Raw genomic sequence first — 14980 nt, forward strand, 5'->3', positions numbered from 1 at the left:
CACTCACTGGTCAGATCGATGGCACCCAGGGAGGCTAATGAGTCCTAAGCTATGGATGTATTGAAATGTGACACTTTGCTACTGCCTACTGTTCCTTACAGATATTGGTTTACAAAAGGTAAGTAACTAGTCCTTGAAAGTACTGTACATCTGCTGTAGGAGCATCTATGTTGTGTCCTTGCTGTGATGGCAGGGTGACTAATGTACACACACCATGCCACGTGTGTGAATGACCCGTTCACATGTGTGATGGCATCACAGACCATCAGTGACAAATGTAATTATCATGCTGTATGATGATGGTCATGTCATTGTCACTGAAAGTACACACCGCAACATGACTAAGGCTGAACAGTGCAAATGATTGCACTTGTGGTGTGTGTGTGTATTGCAGTCAGCCCTCTGGATGTGCTGACAACCTCCTACTGACATTGACATGACGTGTCTCACTGACATGATACATTGTCATGGTCACTAAGACCTTTACATCTGATCGTTTGTATGCATGTCACATCCATTCCACACACTACAGGTATTTACCTTTGCCACGGAGGAGTGTGTGGGAGCTGGCATCAGTGTGTATCCCACGCCACACTCCAAATTGTCTACATTATTTCAAGTAGTGTTGCTTGTGCCATGTACTTTGTTATAGTCTTAGTCAGACAGTTGAAGACATTTCCTTAAAATTGTGTCTTGCAGGGCACCCCCTCTGGAAAGGCCGTTGCCTGACTTGGAAGCCATGAGGGAGCGCAACTGCATCCGTCGATATAGGTTCGGGAGACAGTTGATCAAGGACCTGACGGGCAGGCTTGAGGCTCACCTACAACCACGCCACAGGTATCCTACTGCACTGACACCCAAGGCAAAGGTGATGGCAGCCCTCCATTTCTTTGCCACAGGTACCTTCCAATTTACCATAGCTGATGTGGGAGGGATGTCTCAGACCATGTTTAGCCGGGTATTGGGTGATGTTTTGGGAGCAATGTTGCTCCACCTTGATGAATTCATTACATTCCCTACTCCAGAAGAGTTGACAGATGTCAAGGGGGAATTCTATGCCCTGGGCCGCATGCCACATGTAATTGGTGCAATTGATGGTACACATGTTACTCTTGTCCCACCACAGGCTCAGGAGCAAGCGTATCGCAACAGGAAACACTACCACTCGATAAATGCCCAGGTGGTGTGTCTTGCCAACATGATTATCTCACATGTTTGTGCACGTTATCCAGGATCGTGCCACGATGCTTTCATCATGAGGCGTAGCAGGGTACCACAGATGATGCTGCAGCTGCACAACCACCGGGCATGTCTAGTTGGTGAGTATACACTGTGAGCTCTGTATGTCAGTATGTCACAACTTCATGATCTGCATCATATGATTCACTCTTGTACATGATGTCAAATTGCAGGAGACGCTGGATATCCAAACATGCCGTGGCTAATGACTCCGCTACGCAACCCCAGGACAGCTGCAGACCAGCGTTACAACAATGCTCATGTGAAGACCAGGCAGGTGATCGAACGGACCTTTGGACTCCTGAAGAGCCGGTTCAGGTGCCTGGACAAGACAGGCGAAGCCCTCCAATACAGCCCACGCAAGGTGTGTGACATCTTCACCGTGTGCTGCATGCTACACAACATGGCAGTGGAGAAGGCTGTGCCACTCTACCTGGATCCTGATGAGCTGGAACATCCGCCCGTTGAGGATGAAGGCCTTGGCCAGGATGCCAGTGACGAGGAGGGTGAAGATGATATCCGCGGTCACCTCATCCGCAACTTTTTTTCATGATGGTGAGTCATTTCATCTGTTAAGTAAGAGATGGACTATAGAGTTGCATGGGTAGCATGCTGTGTATGCAACAGACTGTAAGCAAGATCACTTGGATGTGTGTTGTGCTGTGTCACATGTTCAGTTGTAATGCTACACACATACGTGCTATGTGTGCACTTGGAATGTACAGGTGTCATACTACATCTGGCTATTCAACAGACATTGACAAAATGACATTATACAGAACTTGACCCCTTGTGTGCCACTCTCATCCACAGCTCACCCTGCCTGTTGTCCGTTGGGGTACATCGTGGTCATCCTGCTACTGCTCATTATGATTGCAACGTCAGCCACATCAACGGAGCATGCTTGGACATGTTGAGAAGTCAATTTGGGTAAGGACTCATATGAGGCTGTTTACCGTTGGTATGTGTAGAAACGTGTGGTACATGTTCATGTGCATGTAGTGTCACCTTGCATACATGCTACTCCATTATGTACCTTATGACATGTATGGCCACTCCCATGACAGGATAGTCACCCCTTCTGTCATCTGTTGTACTTTGATACTCTGGTGAATGCATCAATGTGTGTAGACATTGCCACAGCAACATTGCACATACCATGGCATGACCTTGTGTCAGAGGTCACAACCACGGACTCTGTGGGGGATTGCAGCCTCACTGTGTGCATTAGAATGTGACTGGATCCTCACCTCCAGCTTGTGGGGCAGTCCAGTGTGATTACCATAAAACCATGTGGTGTCGGTGTTGCCCAGTGTATGTTCCACATCTTAAGACAACTGTCCTGTGAATCAGTTAACATGGATGCATTGCCCCTTGCAGCAGTATATCATGTCACTGTCATGTCGTTACCTCAGTGCCGGTTGAGAATACTGCTACGCCAGCCTTCACAGTGAGTAGCAGTGATGTTTAGATGCACATGATGCCATGTATGTTTATCATGACTAAGTAAAAAGTGTGAAAGATGCATATGTGAATTTTTGTATTGCACCAGTGGAGTGCGGTCATTCACATGAATCTCTGGTCGCCGGCACCATTACTGTGCTATGGTAGGGTCTGATTATGTAGCTTGGATGGACATCACTTGCACTTAATATATATTGTACCTGCATATCATGTTTAGCATTGTGATGCATACTTGACACACCAAAAGACTGGCTACAGAGTGCCTTCATTGCATGTCGATCATTAGCTTCCTCATCATATGTGATACTAACAGCTGTAGTGGATTTGCTCAAGTTAGCCTACATGGCCCTTATGGCTATCCAATATCAGATACAGACTTTAGAGTTAGCGGTTGTTGGATTTCCATATGTTTCCATTTGTTACTGAGGTCCACCTCATCTGTGCCTGGGAATGTGTTTATACTACATAGATCTTTTAGCATGGGTGCTCACTTGTGAGCGTTACACATGACTCTAATGGATGACAGACTGTCCCAGTTTTTATGTGTCTGTGTCACAGCATCGTATCTGATGTGATGGCATGATTAATCATCATTATTTTTCACCAGACAGTACACTTCACAGGTGTGACTGGTACAGTGTAGCTAATGAGGTTTTTGAAGTGTCTGTGACATGAGAATGTTGTCCTAATGCTTAATTGCCTCTGTTTCAGGTCTCCCTCCCAGCAGTTCCCATCCTCTCCTTCCCTCGCCTGATCACCCTTTTGTGTCTGTTGTTTGTACTCAGACCAATGGGCTATTTGGAGGTGGAACCCTTAGAGCATCACACCAGTCTGATGAAGAAAGGTACGGCCAGTCGTTGACAGCCTTCTAGGTATTCGTAAAGCGGCATTACAGGTGACATCATGATTAGTGTAAATTGGACTTATTGACAGTGCACATGTATGATTGTGAAAGCTCCATGGGCTCACAATGTAGATTATCATGTTATGCATGACGTCAGACTCCTACAGAATATAGTGCCTGCTTGTGGCTCAACACACATGTCCGTCTAATGTGCACATATACAATTTTGAACGTAGTTACCTCATGCTTCTTAGGTGTGTAACTGTATATTGACCACACGCATGGGGTGGGTGAAGGCTAGAATACTATGTTGTGTGTGAGGTACATGTCTTTGTTGGTGCAGTTTTGATTTGAACATACTAGCTCTTGTATACACATGCTGACGCTGTGTGTCTTGTGCCCCACTTGACCGTAAGGGCCCTGATCCAGTGACTGATGTGTGGTGATTACTGTGCCATTTTGTTGTCAGTGATCCTGAGTGAGGCAGACACTCCTGCCTTCACATCCACATGTCACTTTGTGCATTGCGGGTGCCCTTGTGTTATGTGTTTGTTTAGCAATTAGTCACACCCCTCCTGCCGTCATGTCTTCACTCATTGCTGCAGCTGCATACACAGCCAACATGCAGCGCACACTATCCAGGAACACAGACACCTACAGGATGACCCTCCTTCCATCCATTAATAGAGCATGCTCCAGCCACCCTACACACAGACAACACTAGACATTCACCCTCGTGCTATAAAAATGCTTTGTACTCAGCCATAGCTGCTGCTATGCGTGTGTGTGCAACACATACTGGCACGACTATGCAGATTCACATGACATTGGGTCTACGTACCACCAGGTCATGTGGCGTGTCCAACACACACACACCTTACATAGGCACAATATTGTACAGTGTTAGCTTGTCAACACCACTAGATCAGAAAACAGTTAGCTTACAGTCACGTGCCAGAACACAACATGCTCACACCACTTCAACATTGCTGTCACAGTCAGTCAAGTTGGCACATGGGACACACACCATGACCCTGTCCCTTGGGTGTGGTGTGATTTGGCCGTTCCGGGGTTGGTATTTGTCTGATGTGTGTCGTTGTTCTGTATGCGTTGCTCCCATTACAGTAGTATAGTACTTGTAGCTCTATAGGGGTAGGTCACCTAATCAGGTGTGCTTGTCTAGAGTGCTCCAGCCCATTGCCCACAGTCTGTCCTGCCACCGTTATCCTGTGCGGCATTAATCACATACACAGTAATGCATCATGCTGATGGTAGCTCACATACCTGAGGACACAGTTGTAGGTACTCCCTACATGGACTACTACTTTTGTGACACTGACATGTACTCCTCAAAGTGACTCTCCTGGGCCTGCCTGTGCTAGCAGTATTGGGATTCAATCCCCCCTCCAGCATTGACTGTCCCACACAGGTGTGTCTTACCATCCATGTATGTAGTTTGTGGAGATTTCTGACCAATGTGTGTCCTCACTCAGATTCTGATCCAAGTGTGTGGATGACTGCTGTTTGTTGTATACCTTGCATTTATGACATTTGCAGACACATATACATGTATGCTGTTTCAAAGATTACTCACCAAATGCGTATGATGTTTACATTATTTATTGGGTGCTCTAGTGCATGAAACGTGAATAGGTACTGTACAGAAAGGGGGGGAATCCAAAATTCACAGCTGGAGATGAGATGCCTTACTGTTTCAGTCAACAGAGTCCAGCCCACAGTGCCTGACATCATTGGGCAGACTGGGACCAGCAAGTCCATGTGGGAGAGTCTCATAGGGGATGCTGTTGCACCCAGGGGCTATATGCCAGGTCCAGTGTCCTGGGAGAAGTCCATGGGCCACAGGCCCTCAACGTCTTCGCCGTGGACGACCCACCTTCCTTGGGGGACCCTCATGGGCAGGCATGGACGGTGCATGGGACGCTACGTCAGAGGGTTCCTCCTCCTCCCTCTCCTCCCTCCCTGTGGCTGGTGTTGCACTTTGCCGTGATGTTGCTGGCCTTGTGACACAGGGAGGGGGCTGCATGTTGGCAGCCATCTGACGTAGCACATGGACAATGTCCCTATGCACCATCAAGAGCTGAGCCTGGTGTGCCTCCACCCGTCCATAATGCAGGTCTTGCCTGGCTATTAGCTCTGCCTGCTGTTCTTTGACCTGGTTGAGGGTCTCCGCAAGCTGGCTGACCTCACTGGTGTCCCGCCGGTATGCCTCAAGGATGTTACCGAGTTCAGCCATACCGGTCCCTGCAGCTGACTGGCCAGATTTTCGCCTCCGCCTTGCAACACTCCCACCACCCTGACCCACATGAGCACGGCCTGCGCTTGTGGGCACATCCGATCGACGGGCCCCCGAGTGCTGGGAGGGTGGAGGTTGTCACCAACCTCAGGGGCGCCCGCCAAAGGGTGTCCCTCATTTTCAGACTGGCTCTCTTGTGAATCATGGGCAGGGCTCTGACCTGTCTGCTGGGATGTGGTGGGAATAGGTCCGGTGGTTGGCAGAGATGTAGCTGGTACAGTTGCTGCAGGGGTTTGGGATCCAGAGGAGCCAGGTTGGTTGGGGTCATCCACAGTGCGTTGAGGGACGGCGCTGCCGGTGGGGTCTGGGTCCTGCTGAGCCTGGGACTGGGATCCTTGGCCCCCCTGTCTGGGGGGGAGATCCGCACGTTGCCCTGTGTGTGGGAGAGACAGACACTGTTAAGGCAATATCAAGTGACATGTGGTTTGGTTATCCATTATCAGCATCACTGTTCCACAAGCTATACATTGTTGACATTGTACAGTTGTGTATTTAGTGGTAGAAAAAACAATTGTACAATGTGGTATTTACATTCTTCCAATCTCTTGACAATGACTGACACAGCCATTGCTGTGTCTTGTGTTGCCGGCACCACACGTGTAAAGCATTTGTAAGTTACACGCAACATCCTGGATATGGTGAAAATTCTTATGTGTGCGTCAAGCATGCACAGACTTTAGATGCAGCATGTTGATGTAAGAGACAGAGCATCATTATTTAGCATGTCAGCTACTACTATGGATGTCTTTTGCTGTTCCATGCTGTCCAAACAATGCCAACACCGCTGGACCTGTACACCCACTTGTAGATCATGGCTTTAGAACTTGGCACTTCTCTAAGACGCATCACCTTATCAATACCCATGTCCTTGTTGGTACTTATGTACATCCACAAAGGTAATGAGATGGGGCACAAGCTTTTTTAGAGGGGCACAATGGACTGGAGCTTCTGTTATGTGCATGTATGAGTTGTATGCATGTTCATATGAGTACGTGTTTTGTTGTGGTACATGGCAATTGGGACAGTGTTGCAATACAACGCCTGTCCCCCGGGGATGAGTTTCTGTAAAGGGTGTGTACAACAGGCCATGCTATTACTTTGTTTGAGAATTGCAAGCGTCCATTGTTCATGATTTGGCTGTCCCCTCATGTGGCATGCTGCCATAATGGTGGCTTTGTGTTGGTGCACAGGATGTGTGACCTTGTCCTGATGTTTGTGTTAGCAATGAGCACAGGAGGGACTTGTGCTGCCTACACCTGTGCCCATTGTGTACTATAGAGCTTTCTGAAATGTGTGTCCTGACACAGTACAGTGTTGACAGCAAATGGTGGGTGTCTTACAGGCACATAGCAGATGTTTGCTGGTACTTGTGAGACATCCCTTAACATTCAGCTCTATGGAGTTTGTGAGGCCTGTGCAGTGCTTGTGTGCAACTGTGTGTGTGCCCCAGGGATGTGCGTTGAGGTGACCGAGGGACAAACACTGACTGATGGAGACAGAGGGAGAGGGAGACAGAGGGAGAGGGAGACAGACACAGAGGGAGACAGAGGGAGAGGGCGACAGAGGGAGAGGGAGACAGACACAGAGGGAGACAGAGGGAGAGGGAGACAGAGGGTGACAGAGGGAGAGGGAGACAGACACAGAGGGAGAGGGAGACAGAAGGCGACAGAGGGCGACAGAGGGAGAGGGCGACAGAGGGAGACAGAGACAGAGGGCGAGACAGGGATGGAGACAGGTAGATTGTGCTTGCTCTCTTGCTACACTGCCTTACTTTGTCACAAAATGATGCATCTCTGTAAGGTGTGTCAGCAAATAGTAAATATTTAGAAGATGTGGGGTTGTATCTTGTGTGATATTTACCTATCCCTGTGCATTGGTCATTATGCTTGTGTGTGTCCCTGGGACATATGGCATGAGAGCAGCCTCTTACCCTACACATTGCACCCTATGTGCCTCCCCCTTGCAACTACCACCATTTGGTTGTGTACTGCTTGGAGTCATGGCCACCCACCCCATGCTGCTGGGCACTGTTGTTAGTCTACCCATGTAACTTGTGTTTTTTGTACACTCACCAGACTCAATGGCTCCTTCTATTCCATGTACTCCCACCGCTGGCAGTAGGACCATGACCTTCTCCTCCCAGGGCTGGTATACAGGAGGTCTGCGGGGACCACCGCCTCCAGTGTGGTGTGCATTGGCGTAATCCTGTGCCATCTTTTTCTTCACCATCCTCCGCAGATCGTACCACCTGGACTGGCAATCATCCCTGGTGTGTCTGATGGGTGCAACAGCATTGACCCGGTCTACAATCCTCTCCCACAGGCGTGTTCTTTCTGCCACGCTGGTCTGTCTGACCAATGCGCCAAACAGCTGCGGCTCGACTCTGATGACTTCATCAGTAAGTATCTCCATCTCCGGGTTAGTGAATTTTGGATTCTTGGGTGTGGTCATGGTGTGAGGTGTATGTGATTGAGGGTGTGATGGTGTGTATGGATGAGGGTGTGTGTTTGTGATTGTGAAGGGGGTGGTGTTGGTGTAGATGTGATAGGGTGTATGTGTGAAGGTATGTGGCTGCAATTGTTGGTGTGCTCTCTGTTTCCTCGCAAGAATGGGTATGTTGCAAAGGATGATGGGTTGTATGTGTGGTCCCTTTTATTGGTCAATTGGTGGGTGTGGCTTAATGTGAATTGTTGGTGTGGGTGTTATATGGGGTGGGTGTTGGTGTTGTCCTCTGTTTGGCTGCTTGGCTGTGACCAGGACATTGATTGTCAAAGGTGTGTACACAGGAGACATGTTCAGTGTGGTAGTGCGACTCGTTAGCAAGGTCCTTGTGGTCGTTTTGGTGTTGGCGTTATGTGTGCTTGCGGTACTTGTGCGTGCGTTTGAGTAGTACGGGCCGTTGGCGGGTGGGGGTGTTCGCGTAGCCTTGTTGGGGGGGTGTGCGTGTCGTACTTGTGCGTGCGAGTGAGTAGTACGGGCCGTTGGCGGGTGGGGGTGTTCGCGTACGCTTGTTGGGGGGGGGGTGCGTGTCGTACTTGTGCGTGCGAGTGAGTGGTACGGGCCGTTGGCGGGTGGGGGTGTTCGCGTAGGCTTGGCCGAGGGGTGTGCGTGTCGTACTTGTGCGTGCGAGTGAGTGGTACGGGCCGTTGGCGGGTGGGGGTGTTCGCGTAGGCTTGTTGGGGGGGTGTGCGTGTCGTACTTGTGCGTGCGAGTGAGTAGTACGGGCCGTTGGCGGGTGGGGGTGTTCGCGTACGCTTGTTGGGGGGGGGGTGCGTGTCGTACTTGTGCGTGCGAGTGAGTGGTACGGGCCGTTGGCGGGTGGGGGTGTTCGCGTAGGCTTGGCCGAGGGGTGTGCGTGTCGTACTTGTGCGTGCGAGTGAGTGGTACGGGCCGTTGGCGGGTGGGGGTGTTCGCGTAGGCTTGGCCGAGGGGTGTGCGTGTCGTACTTGTGCATGTGAGTGAGTGGTACGGGCCGTTGGCGGGTGGGGGTGTTCGCATAGGCTTGTTGGGGGGGTGTGCGTGTCGTACTTGTGCATGCGAGTGAGTAGTACGGGCTGTTGGCGGGTGGGGGTGTTCGCGTACGCTTGTTGGGGGGGTGTGCGTGTCGTACTTGTGCGTGCGAGTGAGTGGTACGGGCCTTTGGCGGGTGGGGGTGTTCGCGTAGGCTTGGCCGAGGGGGGTGCGTGTCGTACTTGTGCGTGCGAGTGAGTGGTACGGGCCGTTGGCGGGTGGGGGTGTTCGCGTAGGCTTGGCCGAGGGGTGTGCGTGTCGTACTTGTGCGTGCGAGTGAGTGGTACGGGCCGTTGGCGGGTGGGGGTGTTCGCGTAGGCTTGTTGGGGGGGGTGTGCATGTCGTACTTGTGCGTGCGAGTGAGTAGTACGGGCCGTTGGCGGGTGGGGGTGTTCGCGTACGCTTGTTGGGGGGGTGCGTGTCGTACTTGTGCGTGCGAGTGAGTGGTACGGGCCGTTGGCGGGTGGGGGTGTTCGCGTAGGCTTGGCCGAGGGGTGTGCGTGTCGTACTTGTGAGTGCGAGTGAGTGGTACGGGCCGTTGGCGGGTGGGGGTGTTCGTGTAGGCTTGGCCGAGGGGTGTGCGTGTCGTACTTGTGCGTGCGAGTGAGTGGTATGGGCCGTTGGCGGGTGGGGGTGTTCGCGTAGGCTTGTTGGGGGGGTGTGCGTGTCGTACTTGTGCGTGCGAGTGAGTAGTACGGGCCGTTGGCGGGTGGGAGTGTTCGCGTACGCTTGTTGGGGGGGTGTGCGTGTCGTACTTGTGCGTGCGAGTGAGTGGTACGGGCCGTTGGCGGGTGGGGGTGTTCGCGTAGGCTTGGCCGAGGGGTGTGCGTGTCGTACTTGTGCGTGCGAGTGAGTGGTACGGGCCGTTGGCGGGTGGGGGTGTTCGCGTAGGCTTGTTGGGGGGGTGTGCGTGTCGTACTTGTGCGTGCGAGTGAGTGGTACGGGCCGTTGGCGGGTGGGGGTGTTCGCGTAGGCTTGGCCGAGGGGGGTGCGTGTAGTATGTATTGGTGGAGCGTGCAGTGAGGCGAATGTCCCGTACGAATCAATGTAGAAGCGTGAATACTTTGGCCCGTACGTATCTCGCTCAGGCATTTTGTTCCGAATCGGAATAGTGAGTTTGTACGGACTGATGACGATTCGTACGGTGGTCTGCACGAGGCTTATTCGTACGGGTAAAAGAATGTCATTCGTACGGGTCGTTGCAAATCGTACGGAAATCAATGGAAACGGATCGGAATTCGCTGGTCGGACGGTAGTTTCCCATTCGTACGGAATCTGCTACGAATACGAATCGTACGCCGGTTTATTTTACCGGATCGGAATCGACACCAAAGTCTGTTCGCTGCTTCACCACCAAAGTCAATCGTCCTGATTGCCTGGCGGAGGGTGCAGGTCACCTAAAATGTCAGAGGTGCCTAGCAGGCACCATCCACCAAATTAAGATGTGGGTGTTTGAAGGCCTTTCCATGACGGCGATGCCGCCTTGGAAAGGATGGTGGGGATTCGGTTCGAGTGCCCGTTGCAAGCCCCTCTTGTTTTGGGGGGTATCGCTGCACTGAGGGATACCCATGGTACCCCCCTGCATTTCCATGCACCGCGTGGTGCCTGCCACTTGGTGCAGGGAAATGCACCGCGTGGTGCCTGCACCGTGTGGTGCCTGCCACTTGGTGCAGGGAAATGCAGTGCAACCATTTTTAACATTGCATATGGTGCTGCAGCCATGGACTTTATTGTAGCTATGAACCCCTGTTCTAGCTGAATCAGTAGGCCCTGGAAATGGTACAGGAGACTGGGCAACACCATCTGCTTAGTGCTAAATGCAACTTATCCATGAGACCTACATGGGAGCCCATCTGTGAAAGTCTGCCTTCAACTGCCAGAGACACAGAGGGTAGTTCGCTTTCAAAACTTCCTGGAGTTTAGGAGTGATCTTTATTCATAAGTACGTGATTTCCTTTTTGGCCCACTGAAAGGGAGTAGAGGCAACCAGAGACTCCATGTCCCTCTTTGCTAATGTGGGGTTCAACAGATATGACTTTTGTCAGATTAACCCGGAGGCCTGCCACCTGTTCAAAGCAACTTAAGTTCTACCATTACTGGCGCTAGGGAGGGTTCCTGGGCCATCACCAAAAGGGGCATGTCATCTGCAAAGAGGGATATTTTATGTTCACCCTCCCCAAATTAGAAGCCCTGTCCCTCAGGTGTCATGCATTGTTTTGCTGCAAAGGGCTCGATACTTTCGGCAAATAGTAGTGGCGAAAGAGGACATCCCTAGCTTGTCCCTCTTTTTAAGGGGAATGTTTCTGAGCTCACCCCATTGACTAGTACCCGAGCACTAGTATGGGTATAGTTTGCTCTCATCATAGCTATAAATCTATGGCAGTCTCCGTATCTCTCCAGGGCATGAAATAAGAAGGGCCAATCCACTCGGCCGAAGGCCTTCTTGGCGTCTAGTGCCAAAAGAACAGCTGGAATAGATTTTTTGTTTGCCTTTCTGCCCAAGTGGAAGACCCTCCGCCTAATGTGATGATTCTGCCGGCTTTGAATAAACTCTGATTGATGTAAGTGGATGAGCTACGGCATTAAAGTTTCGTATCTCCTGGCTTGCATTTTCAGATAAATCTTAGCTACCAGGTTGAGGAGCACTATTGGTTGATAAGAGGTGCACAAGTGGAGATCTTTTTCTGGCCTAGGCAATACTGAAACAAGAGCCTCCCCCATAGATGCAGTTACTGTTCCTGATTCTGCGATTGAGTTGTAGAGGCTTACCAATTATGGGATTACTTCCACGAAAAATGTTTTATAAAACTGTGAAGTCAGCCGGCCAAGGCCTGGTGATTGATGCGGTTTAAGACTAGCTATAGCTCTGCTTACCTCTTCTGAGTTTATTGGCTCCCTATTGATGCATTCTGCATTGCTGATACCTTCGGAAGCACCCCCCCCAAATATCGTGTTTGCTCTGCTTTCTCATAGCTATCTGACTGGTAGAGAGTTTTGTAAAACTGGTCTAAGGCTTGGGTTTTTTCTGCTTCTGTGAGCACCCTGCCTCCCCCTGGCAGCCTTATTTCCCCTAGATAGTCTATTTCCCTTTAAAGCCTTAACTGTCTAACCAAATGCATGCCCACTTTATTTCCCTCCTCATAAGTCATACATTTTAACAGTAACATTGGTAAGTTCTGCCCTATTGTTATATATAGTGTTCAATTTGCCCCTAAGAGTCGTTACCTTTCTTTGTATGCTCAGGATAGGCTGCCCCTTGTGTTCCTGTTCTGCTTGTGTTAGTTCTGTCTCCAATGTTAATCTCTCTTAGGTCCTTTGTTTATTTTGTGCCTGATGAAGGGCTATGAACTTGCCTCGGAACACTGCTTTAAAGGCATCCCAATTGGTAGCCAGAGAGGTATTCTTGGGGTTATATAAAAGAAAATAGTCATTCACAGAATTGCGCAGTTCATCATGCAGACAGCGATCCCATGTCAGAGCTACCAGGAAGAACCATTGTTTGCATTTGGGGGGGGTTGGATGGGCAGCATCCCAGGCTAGTGTCATTGTGACTGGTGCATGACCAGACATAGTGATTGGGTATATGGGGGCAGCCTGCAGCGCTGGAGCTAGGTTCTTGCTCACAAAAAGGTAATAAACCCTAGAATAAGACCTATGTGTGTGGGAAAAGAAAATATAATCCCTGGTGGATGGGTATAGCGTGCGCCATGTGTCCACCAGGCCCATGGCAGAGAACTCCCTTTTCAAACATTTTGTGAAGTTACTTGAGATCACCATTTAAGGTTGTGTGCTATTGAGAGCTGCATCCCATGTCAGGTTAAAATCTCCCAGTAGAATAATGTCTCCCTAATAATGATAGGATGATAGGACCGAGGATATGAATATAGCTTGATTAGAGTTAGGTGCGTAGACAGAGGCAAATGTACAAAGGTGACCATGTAGCCGCCCCTTGACCATATCTATTCTGTCCTCTTTGTCTGTTTTACTGCCATCTGTTTGAAACTTCAAAGAGCTGTGGAAGAATAGAACTACCCTGTTATGCTTAGTCAAAGCTGCTGAATGATAGACAATGGTATAGGTCCTGTGTCGCAGCTGGTGTTCCTCCGACCTTTTCATGTGTGTTTCCTCTAAGGCTACCACATCATGCCTCTAGTCTAAGAGGTATTTCCATAGATTTTTCGACCGGGCGGAAAAGGGTTGAATATGGTGGCGGTGTCTGCAAGACACCGTCATCCATATTACTATGCAGGCAGGATGCAGCCTTTCCGTGGTGGCTTTTCCTTCACAGAAAGGCATGAAGTGTTGGCAGTTGGGGGCCCTTTGCGGGCCCCCATGGTGTTGGGGGGTGCACATGGGGTGTACCTATGGTACACCCCATCATTTGCATGCACAACGTGGCAGGCACCGCTTGGTGCCTGCCATGTGCAGGCAAATGCACAGATGCCTTTTTTGCATTGCGGCGGGTGCTGCTGACCGCACCGCCTGCCGCAAAGTAAAAAATGCGGGCTGCGCCAGCCAGTGTGGCGGACACATCCTAATTGTTTATGTGGGACCGCCACTCATATAGGGGGGTCCCATTTCCCAATGCGAAGGTGAGAGGACTTTGTCTGCCCGCCATCGTAATAGACCTCATAGGGTCATCGTGACCCAGCAATCCATAATGTGCATCATTAACGTACGTTGTTATACACTTATTGTGAATGTATTGGTCCATAACCGTGTGTGGCGAGCCTAATTTACTATAAGCAAGTCACTGGCTAGTTATTATTTTGGGGAGTCATAGAATAGCTATCCCCTCCCCATCTCCAATAGGTGTCCCCACCCTTACCACATGCTATTGTGACGCAGACTAGGCATTGGGTACTGCAGTGCCCCAGACCATAACCAAACCTCATGTCAGTTCCTACAAAGCCCGTTGGGGTCACCAGGAACATTACTTGGATAACTGTTCAACTGTCGCCCTGGTTGCCACAACCATTCATCTTCCCTCTGTTGCGTCAGTTAATTTCTTCTTTTGTGATCTTGGACGATTCTGTTTCTGTCATCGCCCTCCACTTCCCTCTTCTGCCGACTTTTCTCCTGCACCACACAGGGCACCTTCATTGCACGATTTTTTGAGGGGTGGAAGCCCAAGGAGTTCCGCCGCTTTTGCATAGGAGGTAAAATTATATTGTTTATTCTGGAGGGAAAACGTGATTCCTAATGGGTACGTCGACCGGTACTTTATGTGATCACGTTTCAGCTACTCTGTGATTGGGCGAAATTGTTGCCTATGTGCTAGTGTCACCGGATCACTGACATAATATCAGAACAAAAATATCGTTGTCCAGAATATCAAAGTCCTATCTACATGTAAATGTAAATGTAAATGTAAATATAAATGTACATGGATTTGTATAGCGCAAATCACCACTGGTTTCTAAGCGCTTGCTTAGGGAACCCGTCCTGGTATTCCCCTGTGAGATACCCCGGCAGGGTATCCGCAAGGTGAAAGCCAGGCATCCCACCGCGAGGGGCCGTTGTGGAGATTAAGCAATCTATTGCCCAGAGTCGCAGAGTGTGAACCCATGAATTGATTAGGCACCGGAGCGAGAATTGTCGAGTCCACG

Source organism: Lissotriton helveticus, chromosome 6 (assembly GCF_964261635.1).
Source record: "Lissotriton helveticus chromosome 6, aLisHel1.1, whole genome shotgun sequence".
In the NCBI taxonomy this organism is placed as follows: domain Eukaryota; kingdom Metazoa; phylum Chordata; class Amphibia; order Caudata; family Salamandridae; genus Lissotriton; species Lissotriton helveticus.